This window comes from Protopterus annectens, chromosome 14.part0 (assembly GCF_019279795.1).
Source record: "Protopterus annectens isolate FY-2018-M chromosome 14.part0, PAN1.0, whole genome shotgun sequence".
In the NCBI taxonomy this organism is placed as follows: Eukaryota; Metazoa; Chordata; order Ceratodontiformes; family Protopteridae; genus Protopterus; species Protopterus annectens.
The window spans coordinates 789082710-789093850 of record NC_056748.1 but is presented as its reverse complement, the minus strand read 5'-3'; the positions used below and the strand labels follow the sequence as shown (position 1 = coordinate 789093850).

At 32.5% G+C, this 11141-nt stretch overlaps 1 long non-coding RNA gene across 1 annotated transcript in view; it reads left to right on the top strand.

Annotated features, from left to right (window-relative positions):
- LOC122789245 overlaps positions 1-11141 on the top strand; it is a 746442-nt gene that overhangs the window by 717103 nt on the left and 18198 nt on the right. The window lies entirely within an intron of this gene.

Here is an 11141-nt window from a genome sequence, read left to right as displayed (position 1 = left end):
TGTCTTTAGAATCAGTGGCAATTTTATTTTCGTAACTAGCTTTTGAGGAATTTATGAGGGATCTCAGCTTCTTACTCAGACTGACCAGGGAGTTCCTGCAATCAGGTGATTTTACTCCTTTTTGCAACAGCTTTTTCCTTCTGTTGTAGAGTTTGTTTATGGCAGGGGACCACCAGATTGGCTTCCTGTTTTTGGAGGATAGCATGTTGGTTCTTTTGGGATAGCACGATCCATGCATTAGTGTATGTGTTTATACAGTGCATTTGTATAGGATTCAGCAGTCGTACCTCTATTTTCCGTCTATATGAGTGTCGTGAAGCTTGCCACTTCTGTCTTAAGAATCATGAAATTGGCTTTGGAGAAGTTTTTTTTACTCTGGTTTCCTTAATGGGGGGGGAGCGGGATATTGATGTCTAGGATGATTAGCTTATGGTCGGATCTGTCCAGCAAGGAGTTGACCTCTGGCGTGGAACATCAGTTGCCCATATTGGTAATGACCAGGTTCAGGATATTGCTGCCTTGGTGGAGGTATGGACAAGCTGATCCAGGGCATTGGAATTCATGAATTCTAGAAAGCATTGAGCAAATGAGTTAGTACATGAGTAGTTTTCCCAGTTGATGGTGGGGTAGTTGAAATCTCCCATTATTAGGGTATTGGGCTGTACCTTAATATTACCCAGTATATCAAGAAATGTGGAGTGGGCATCATGGGGCATAGTGGGGGATCTGTAACAAGCTACAACCTGGATTGCAGTATTGCCCAGTGTTAATTGCACTTGGATAATTTCGGATGCATTATTTTGAGCAACTAGCCTGGAGGTGTGGATATCCTTAATGAATATGGACACTCCTCCTTCTTTAGTGTTTCGGTCCAGGTTGGGTTCCGAAAGGTGTGGTATGAGTTATAGCCTGGTAATGCAGAAGTGCTCTCTGGAGCCTTGAACCAGGTCTCCATCACTGCACAGATGTCGATGTTCTCCATTTTAAGGAGCGCCTCGAGTGAGTGCATTTTGAGGTTTAGACTTCTAGCATTGAGTAGCATTACCCTCAGATTTTGCTTGCTTATAGCTGCTATGGTGGTGAGTTTGTCATATGAACCTTGCCTAAAAAAGTACTATAGGGGAGGCAAGAGCTTAGCCAGTATCCGGAATCCCAGGGGTGACAGGTGCAGGCCATCTCTGGGAAAGCATTGTGGTTTGTCGATCATGTCATCCCAGGCAGACAGACACAGGACCCCCCTAGAATGACACTAGAAGCTTAGCCAATTATTGAGGTCAATCATTTTGTCCTTGTATTGTATCATTCTGGGCAATGGCAGGATGCTACTCAGGGCTAGGGTCATACCTGCCTGGGCTACATGATCCAAGAGCTCCTCCATGTCTCTTTTCATGTAGTCCAGGGATGTACATCTCAGGTCATTCACACCAGCATGGACAATGTTCGAGTCATATTTGTACTACTTATGGAGTGACCTGAGTGCTTGCATTATGTGGTGGATCTTGGTACTCGACAGGCAGCTGACAGTAACTTTCTCGTTGTTTAGCCTGGTGAGTGGGACATCAGTGTGCCTGACTATAGAGTCACCTATGACTAGTGTGTTGGGTAAATTGTTTTGCTTTATGGGCTGAGGTTTTGTGGGCTATATGTCATTTGGGTAGTGTTGGAGGGTGGTGGTTGCTTGCATTTCAGCTTTGGAGGTCTGTGTTGTTTGGGCAGATTTTTATTGAGAGCCTCCACAAATGTAGGTGTGTTTTTTGTGTTACTATGTGTGGGTTTAGGTGGTGTAGGTTTTGATGGAATATGTGTTGAGTGTGGTTTGGTGCAGGTGTTTACCTTCTCCTCTTGGCTGTCTACTACTGTCTTGGCTGGAGAGAGCTTGGCTTCCAGTTTGGCTATATAAGTGCATCTCTCACAGGCTGTAGTGTTGGGTTATGTATATATACACATATATATACATATATACATATACATATATATATATACATATACATATATATATATACATATATATATATATATATATATATATATATATATATATATATATATATATATATACATATATATATATATACATATATATATATATATATATATATATATATATATATATATATACATATATATATATATATATATATATATATATATATATATATATATATATATATATATATATATATATATATATATATATATATATATATATATATATATATATATATATATACACATATACATATATATATACATATATATATATATATACATATATATATATATATATATATATATATACATATATATATATATACACATATATATATATATATATATATATATATATATATATATATATATATATATATATATATATATATATATATATATATATATATATATATATATATATATATATATATATATATACATATATATATATATATATATATATATATATATATATATATATATATATATATATATATATATATATATATATATATATAAACATATATATATATAAATATATATATATATATATACATATATATATATATATATATATATATATATATATATATATATATATATATATATATATATATATATATATATATATATATATATATATATATATATATATATATATATATATATATATATATATATATATGTATATATATATATATATATATATATATATATATATATATACATATATATATATATATATACATATATATATATATATACATATATATATATATATATATATATATATATATATATATACATACACATATATATATATATATATACATACACATATATATATATATATATGTATATATACACATATATATATATTTACATATATATATCTTTACATATATATATATACACACACACAGACACACACACACAGATATATATATATATATATTTATATATATACACACACACACACACATATATATATATATATATATATATATATATATATATATATATATACATACATATATATATATATATATATATATATATATATATATATATATATATGTAAAGTAACATGTGCGGTTAGCGGCAGCGGTAGGGATAGGGTTGACAACACATGGGGTAACGTAGTCGAGGGGGCTCCATTTAAAACCTTCACAGTAAGGTGTTTATTGTTTTTTTTTTGTTTGTTTAAAATGTATTACAGCTCTTACCCTTTTGGCAGATATTATCTTTGGTTTAAGGAATTTTTTTTTCCTGAATAATGACAAGGTAGGTTAAGTTTTGTATCAGACATTACCAGGCTTTCAGTCCACATTTTCTGTTACCATTAATTAAAGGGACTAAAAGCACAAGAGATGAGTTCTTAAAGTAGATGGTAATCACATTGGAGAACATACTGTTTGCTCTACGTATTCAGAAATGTATAAAATTACTTAAAATTTACTTGAAACCCTGAGTACAATATTGTGTTAATGGGTGGGTGTGCTGTATGACTAATTGTAGATAAAATGTGACAATGTCAGTAAGATTGCCTTCAACAATATTTGGTGCTTTGTCCTGTCTATGCTCCTCAGTCTGGGAAAACAGTGACCATTATCCTTTTGCCAAATGGTTATCCTAGAAAGCATCATATTTGCACAGCTCAGACATTTCATTGTCACAAGAGGCCCTTAGATGACATCTAAAATAGTTTCTACAAGGACTACATTACCCTTGTAACACATGTTTCCCTCACAAATGCCTTGTACAACAGTTAAGATAAAGAAATGGCAGCATGAACCATTGTGTCCCTTTGTGTGAGATTTCATCTCTATTACCAAGATGAACTGCATAGTTGATGTTTCACATTTAACCCACCTAAAATGTCCAAGGTATTTTTGATCTGTTCCTCATAATATTTGTGGTTTTCTCGCACATCACTGAGGACAGAAATCACTATATAGTGAATTGCATTTGAGTTTCATACTTCATAAACTTCTGAAAATGTATGCTAAGGGAAAAATGTGTTATTCTACCAACTTTGTGTTTATGACAGCAGTATATAAAATCTTCCAATTTCTGAGTAAACAGATTCAGGATCTTCTCTATGCTGATGACCTGGTTGCATATTACTCATGGTAGTTGGTGGACGCATTCAGGCATAACTGCAGTATGACCTTACTTTAGTCTCACAGTCATTCTCTTATGTTAGTCACAGTATATTTTAATAGCTTACAAGCTATTTACACAAAAAAAGAATGTCTGTTCAGAACAGGAAGCAAAAAAATAATAAACAATAACAAAAGCAACCAGCAAATGCAGCTGCCCAACACTCTAAGGAATCTGTGTTCACTTTGGTGAATATAACAGCCATTCCTACCACTTGAATAAGGCAGAATACAAGCTGTGTACTCTGTGATGATTGTTAGGCAAAATAAAGCAGAAGGGACTAGCCCAACTTATCCTCAAATTATGTAACCTTATAATCAGTAAAATCCATTGAATATTAAGTAATGCCATTAGATTCTACCATTTGTTTCTCATTTCAGTTTGACTACCTGCAAATCAATTGGTCTGCAGTGTTGGGGACATTTTACAAGACTCTATTTCAGAGCTGCTGGTACCAAAAGCTTTCTAAGGCATTCTCATACCTACATTAGAATGTGCTCTGACACTGCTAACCAGCTGTGGATGCAATTTAAAATCATTGCAAGTTTAAAAATACCAGATTCATGATAGAAATTAGTGTCACTGTACTAGACTTTCAGAAGCAGGATGAATGCCACCTAGGTGATGGATAGCCACCCGACTTTCCTCAACTATGTTAGAAACTTCAGAACAATGAAAAGTATTGTGCAGAGGCGTGTCAGACTCCATTTCAACCTTCAAACAGGCTTCATGCATGATGAATAGAGGACAGCAAAGTAATCCCCTTTCACAAAGGTGGGGCATCAATGGACCTGGATAATTATAGACCCATAAACCTGACCACACTCATCTGTAAGGCTATGGAAAGGATCATTATGGAATTGATAAATAAGCAACCTACAGATTTGTGACTCAGGCCATTTTGGATTTATTAATGGCAGATTTTGCCTTCTTAACCTATTCAACTTCTTTGAGAATGTTACTGAAGGAACAGATGAGCGCATATCTATACATACTTCATATTTAACCTCACAAAGGCATTCAACACCACCCCACATTCAGGCACCATAGATAAACTCTGCCAATTAAATGTAAATCCCCTTTGTAACTCATTGGATTGCAAACTGACTCACAAATAGAAACTAGGAAATGAGGGCGGGGCAGCTCCACCTACCCCAGAAGACCTGTCATTAGTGGTGCTTCCCAGGCTTCAGTCCTTGGGACACTCCTCATTGGCATTTACTTCTCAAAGGTCAAAGAAATTGTTAAGGTTTTATGGCTGTCCAAGTCTGCAGATGACAGTAAACTTGGTTCCATTCACTGCCCAACACTGAAATTGTACAGGGAATGAGAATTTACTTATTTATGTTTTGATAAATGAATTATCTAAGTGATTTGTGAATCATTTTAGAGAAGGTTTGGGAAGAAAAGCTCTTATCAAACTAATAAAGCATTTTTTAACATTTGACAGCAAATGACCGCAAAACCTCTAAAACATTTTACAGTTACAAACAAGGAACTTCATATAGGAATCATAGAAGACAGTTCAATTTAACATTATGCAATAAGAACTATATAACTGTACAGTGGACGGTATCATAGCATCATATTCACCAATGTGATGACAGAGAAAGAAAGAATGTATGTATTCTTAGATCAGGTATGCAAAATTGCTGAAAGTGCATGCACATACTGCAAAAGTCTATAAAAGACTAGCACAGAACAGAGCAGAGTACAATTTAATTGGGATAATAAACCAAGTATGTCATAGCAATGAGTATAGTTTGGAAAAAAATCACTTCCGGTGAAGAGTGTCAGAAACAATCAACCTTGTTGTCATATATCTATTGAACAAAAGCATATTTAGGCATTGAGTTCAACCACATATAAGTAGAAGGAGGGTTACAAAAATATTTTAGCAATTACTTATTGGCAAATTTAATAATTAAGGATAGAAATTGGAGAATGAAAGTTAATGATTTCTTATAATTCTTCCAGATTATTATACAGTGGTGATTTGCTCTTACAAAATGCCTGATTTACACGTAGACTTTAATTTCAGAGAGTTTTTAAAAGTATGAAGATTCCTTGTTTTGCTCACTAGGAAAGGGAGTGTGTCCCAGGTGCTGCTTACAAAGTTTTTAAACAATGGATTCACATAAAGCTTGTTGTTCCTTAATGTTTTGTTAAGGGAGCTGGTTACAGATTTATGATTTCTAGGAATGTTATATCATTCTATTAATTCATGTAGACTGGGAGAAAGGGTAGGTATAGAAAATGGAAGTTATTGTTAACATTATGTAAATGGTAACAATTTTTTGTTTACATTTTGACCACTTAAGTAAAATGAGAAGGCCTTAATGATATGTCCTAGGAGCTTAACTCGGTTATGAATTTAATAAACATATGGCCGATTTATTCTAGTTTTGCTAAAATGCCAGATGTTAGCCCAGTATAAATCACACAGTCACAGAGTAGTCTCAAGTGTAGAAGATATGAGCTTGGATTTAGTAATTGGGGAAAGGTGGTATTTGAAGTTACACCCAAGTTCATAGGTTGATCACCAGTTGGTCATTCTGTATTTGTATCCCCCCAGTTAAGTTATCATATATTAGGCTGTCCCAGTTTAGGAATTAAAAAAGTATTAATTATGATTTGAAACCTGCCTTGGATTACTACCTGCCAGTTAACAATGCAGATTTTCTTGACACACAGGTACACACCTAGAGTTAGTAGCTTCTGTAATTAATATCTACATTCAAACCACATGTTACTAAGGTATTATATTTCTAAATTAGTTTTGTTTCCAATCCATTTATTTCCTTACCTTGGTGCAGGAGTTACTTGTGTATATAATATATTATATTATTATGTTATATGGTATTTACAGGATGATGTTTGTTTAAGAAAATGTTATTTGTGCTTGTTGCTGAATTAATTACTTAATTGTGCAATTGAATTCATTAATTGTGTAAGTATATAAAGTGAGTTTCAGAATGTGTAAATCTTTGTCTACCAGTGAAGGCAGTTTGCAGAAGACCTTGGAGAAGTAAATTAATGATTTTCCGTTGCTTCCAGTTTTTGAGTGAGTTAATACTTTTTGAGTGTGTTGTTATACCTGTATTTCGAGTTTGTTGATATCCAGAAAAAGTAGTTATTTCATAAAAAAAAAGGTAAAAGTTTTATACAACTCTAGTTCACGTTTCATTTTTCCATTCTGCAATCTCTTCATATCTCTCCATTCTACATTTTTATTTGCTAAGATGCCTCATCCTGCATATCTAAACATTAAACAATTATACTAAAACATTTTTGTGCAATTTATACTTATGGAGAATCACTATGAAGGGATGTTTTCTGTTGAATATTCACCTCTAATAATCCCAACTTCTTATCCAAGAGCATCAGTGTTTTAAAATATAAAATATCCAGACAAAGTCTTTTACTTGAATGTTTGTGATTAGCACATTAGAAGAGTTTCATTTGATTATACTGGTTGACATCTGGTCTGTTACATATAGTCTGGATCAGAAAATTTGATTCTAAAGTTATTCTAGGCCTGCCCCTCCATATACCCTGCCATCCCTTCCAGAGCATTTAGGCTAATTAGAATATGTACAGTATCCTACAGCATTGCTGTCCTATTTATGGATGTGATTGTTTCCACCTAACCAATCCTTTAAGGGAAACATACACCAATGACTGTTTTCCTCCTCCCCTACAAAAACCAGGGTTTCCTACTGTATAAAATTAGAGAACTGCAATTCAACGTATAACTCAAAAAAAAAAAAAAGAGATATGAAGAAATTATTTTGACAAAATCACTTTTCGATAAAAAGAATAATAAAGATGTTTTAAAAGCAACACATATTATCCACTTCTACTTATTTGACTAAGAAGGACACTGAAAAACAAGATTTAGATACATGGTTGATTTCACCATGTTAATGCAACTCTGTTTTTAAATTTTAGTTATTACTGCCGCAACTAGCAGAAATGTTATTCCTGCTGCAACTAGTGAATGTGGCTGAAACATAGCAGATTATGAGTAGGTTTGATTTTCCTCTATTATATTTCATACTGCTTTTGCTGTCCACTTAAGAGTCTGAATTAGGTGTGTTGCTTTTTTTCCCTGCAAAAATCAAATTATCTTCATAAATATTTTTTTTAAATATTATTGAAGAGTTGATCACATATATTTACCTGTTATTTTATATCAACTACAGCAGTGGTTTCATGGTCAAAATGATCTATAACTTAGACAGTGAACATTTGAATTGATAGAAAGGCATCTGTTTCACTAAATACTGTTTTAATCATAACAATTAAAACTACTGAAATCCAAAAATCTTGTGTATGTTTCCCTAAAACAACTGAATCGATACAAAGGCATCTAGGTACTTTTCCGTTATTGGGGCAACACTTGTACTGTGGCAGCAGGCACACGCAATACTGTCACAGCTGCTTTTGATAATTAAGCAGCTTTTATGGTCAAGCTATAGAGGTCAAGGATTGCGGTCAAGTGAGTGGGGAGAGGGGGCATCTCTAAGTAATGGCTTTATTCATACAAGTGAAAGTATTGAAACTCCCCCTTTTCTACACCTGCTGTTCATGGAGAGCTTTCGTTTTTACATTAGCAGGACTAAGGTTTTTTTTTTTTTTTAATGTTTGGCTACCTTTTATTATAAACAACTGTTTTGGATGTCATTGACAGGGTTTTGTGGCATAGCAAGCATTTGAAATGTTGCTGCTATAGAAGTTTATAAAGTGGTTCTTCTGTGTTTGCACCTGCAATTTTGATGATATAATATCATTGAATGTGTGCGTTGTTGTAGACGTTATGTTAGTATCTCACAAATGTTCCATGGCTTGTCACCTACTCCAAAAAAAAAAAAAAACAAAATAAAAAACGTTTGAGAATGCTAGAAAACGTGCCTTCACTTTGTAGTGAGTTAATTTCTATTTCAGTTTGTGTAACATTTGCAGACTGCTGTTACCGTCGGATTTGCTGGCGAGGGGCATGTGTTGGACAAAGACGTTACTGGCAACACTTGACTTACTTTATAGTTGTGTACTGCATGAATCATGGATATCAGCAGGACGTGATTTGCAGGACGTGATTTGGCCTCATATTTTTGCCTTGTCATTTGTGAAATGCCTTTATTTTCTTGTAAAGTACCAAATAGTACAGTGAGTCTATAATGGTAGACATTACAGTTCCATAACTTATCAGAACTGGATCATGTTCAAATATACACTTAACCAGGGTACTGGACAACAGGCATCCATGCCGTTATACCTATAAAATAATGTTCTAATGGCGTTTGAAGTGTTTCCCCGATAACGGAAAAGTACCAGCATCTGTTATACTAAATATTGTTTTAATTGTAACAATTAAAACTACTTAAATCCATAAATGCATAAGGGTGCAGTATGCAAATTTGCAACTGATTTTGCAATTATTACCCAAAAAGCAGGACTTTGCACTATTATTTTATATATTTAGATATTTACAATTATTTTCTGTACTATATGATTATTGGTTACTATATGGTTCCTGTATACAAAGCAATGTCAAAATGACATTAACAAGTATTCAGTTAGGAGCTCATTAATTAATATTGCTACAGATTTGTAATCTTTATTTAAAGTGATAGCTGATTACAATGATTTATATCTTCATTTTTTTTGTCTAGAGCATTAGGAATACAAATTACTTTCTCCAACTTCCATGTTTTGAAGTGAAGTAATTATTTTTGATATGCAGTTTTTTAAAACGTTAGCAAATACTATATAAAATTTTGTGGGACCCAAGTCAGGGATGGAAAGTTTATTTATTTATTTGTTTATTTGTGTATTTATTTTCATTCTCAATAGCCTGTTTAACACCACTCATGTTGATATTTACCAATGGCATGTCTACCTGTTTTAAATGAATTGTGAAAAGCAATCATGTTATTTTATTTCTCATATTCTCCATCTCATTACATAGTTGTTCATAATAGCTTACAAAGCTTGGTATTGTAGTTTCTGTTTATGTAAATATCTAATTATTATACTTCAAACTATTTAACAGAGTTTTATGTCATTCTTCTGATTTTTCAGTCATGTATTTGCTTAACAGTTGCCACAGGCATCTGCTCTAAAATATTGATCCCTTTAATTTGTGTATTGCTGGATACCATTCATTTCAACTCATCTTGAATAACACTTAGTACATTTTGTCTCCAGTAAATTATCCAAAACTTTTAATGTTTTTTTTTTTCTTTTTTTGCTGATTTTGTTTCCTCTTTGTACAATCCTTGTTAATAAAGATAGTCATTGCTTGCAAAATATAATATTTAAATGCTGTCCATCTGTTCTTTAGGATGGCATTTAAATGTTTATTATCCATCCAGTAGTTTATTTTATGCAAATGTATAACTATATAAATGTGATATATTGAACGATTTTATGTTTTTATATCTGTATGTATTAATCTTTTCTTATTGGAGCCTTCTAATCTTGACATTGATCTCAATGTGGCCTGACCAATTCTAGGTCTGTTATATTTATCTTTTATCTTATTCAGAGAGTCATTTAGCAGCAGGATGTGATCTGTCCTTATGAAAGTCTGTATTTTCTTTCAAGCTATATATTTGCAGCAAGATTTCTTTATCTCTAGAAATTCAGTAAATAATTTATTTGCATAAACTATTCATGATCTGCACAACTTTTTGTGAAAATGACTTTTTACTGGCTTATTTATCCACTATTAAGTGAATAACCATGTTAAAATCACCTCCCAGTATTAGACTTTGATTTGAGAGACTACATAATTCTTGTTGTATATTAACTACGAAGTTTAAATATTGAACAAAAAAGGAATATAACAAAGCCATTGTAAATACCTTATAATCCCATCAGACCTATATTACTATAACTGTTCTGTTGAGTCCTTGAAATGTATAAGCCTTTCTCTAAGCCTTAGTTGGAGATATTTTTCCGCAGAATATTTAAAAGTAATT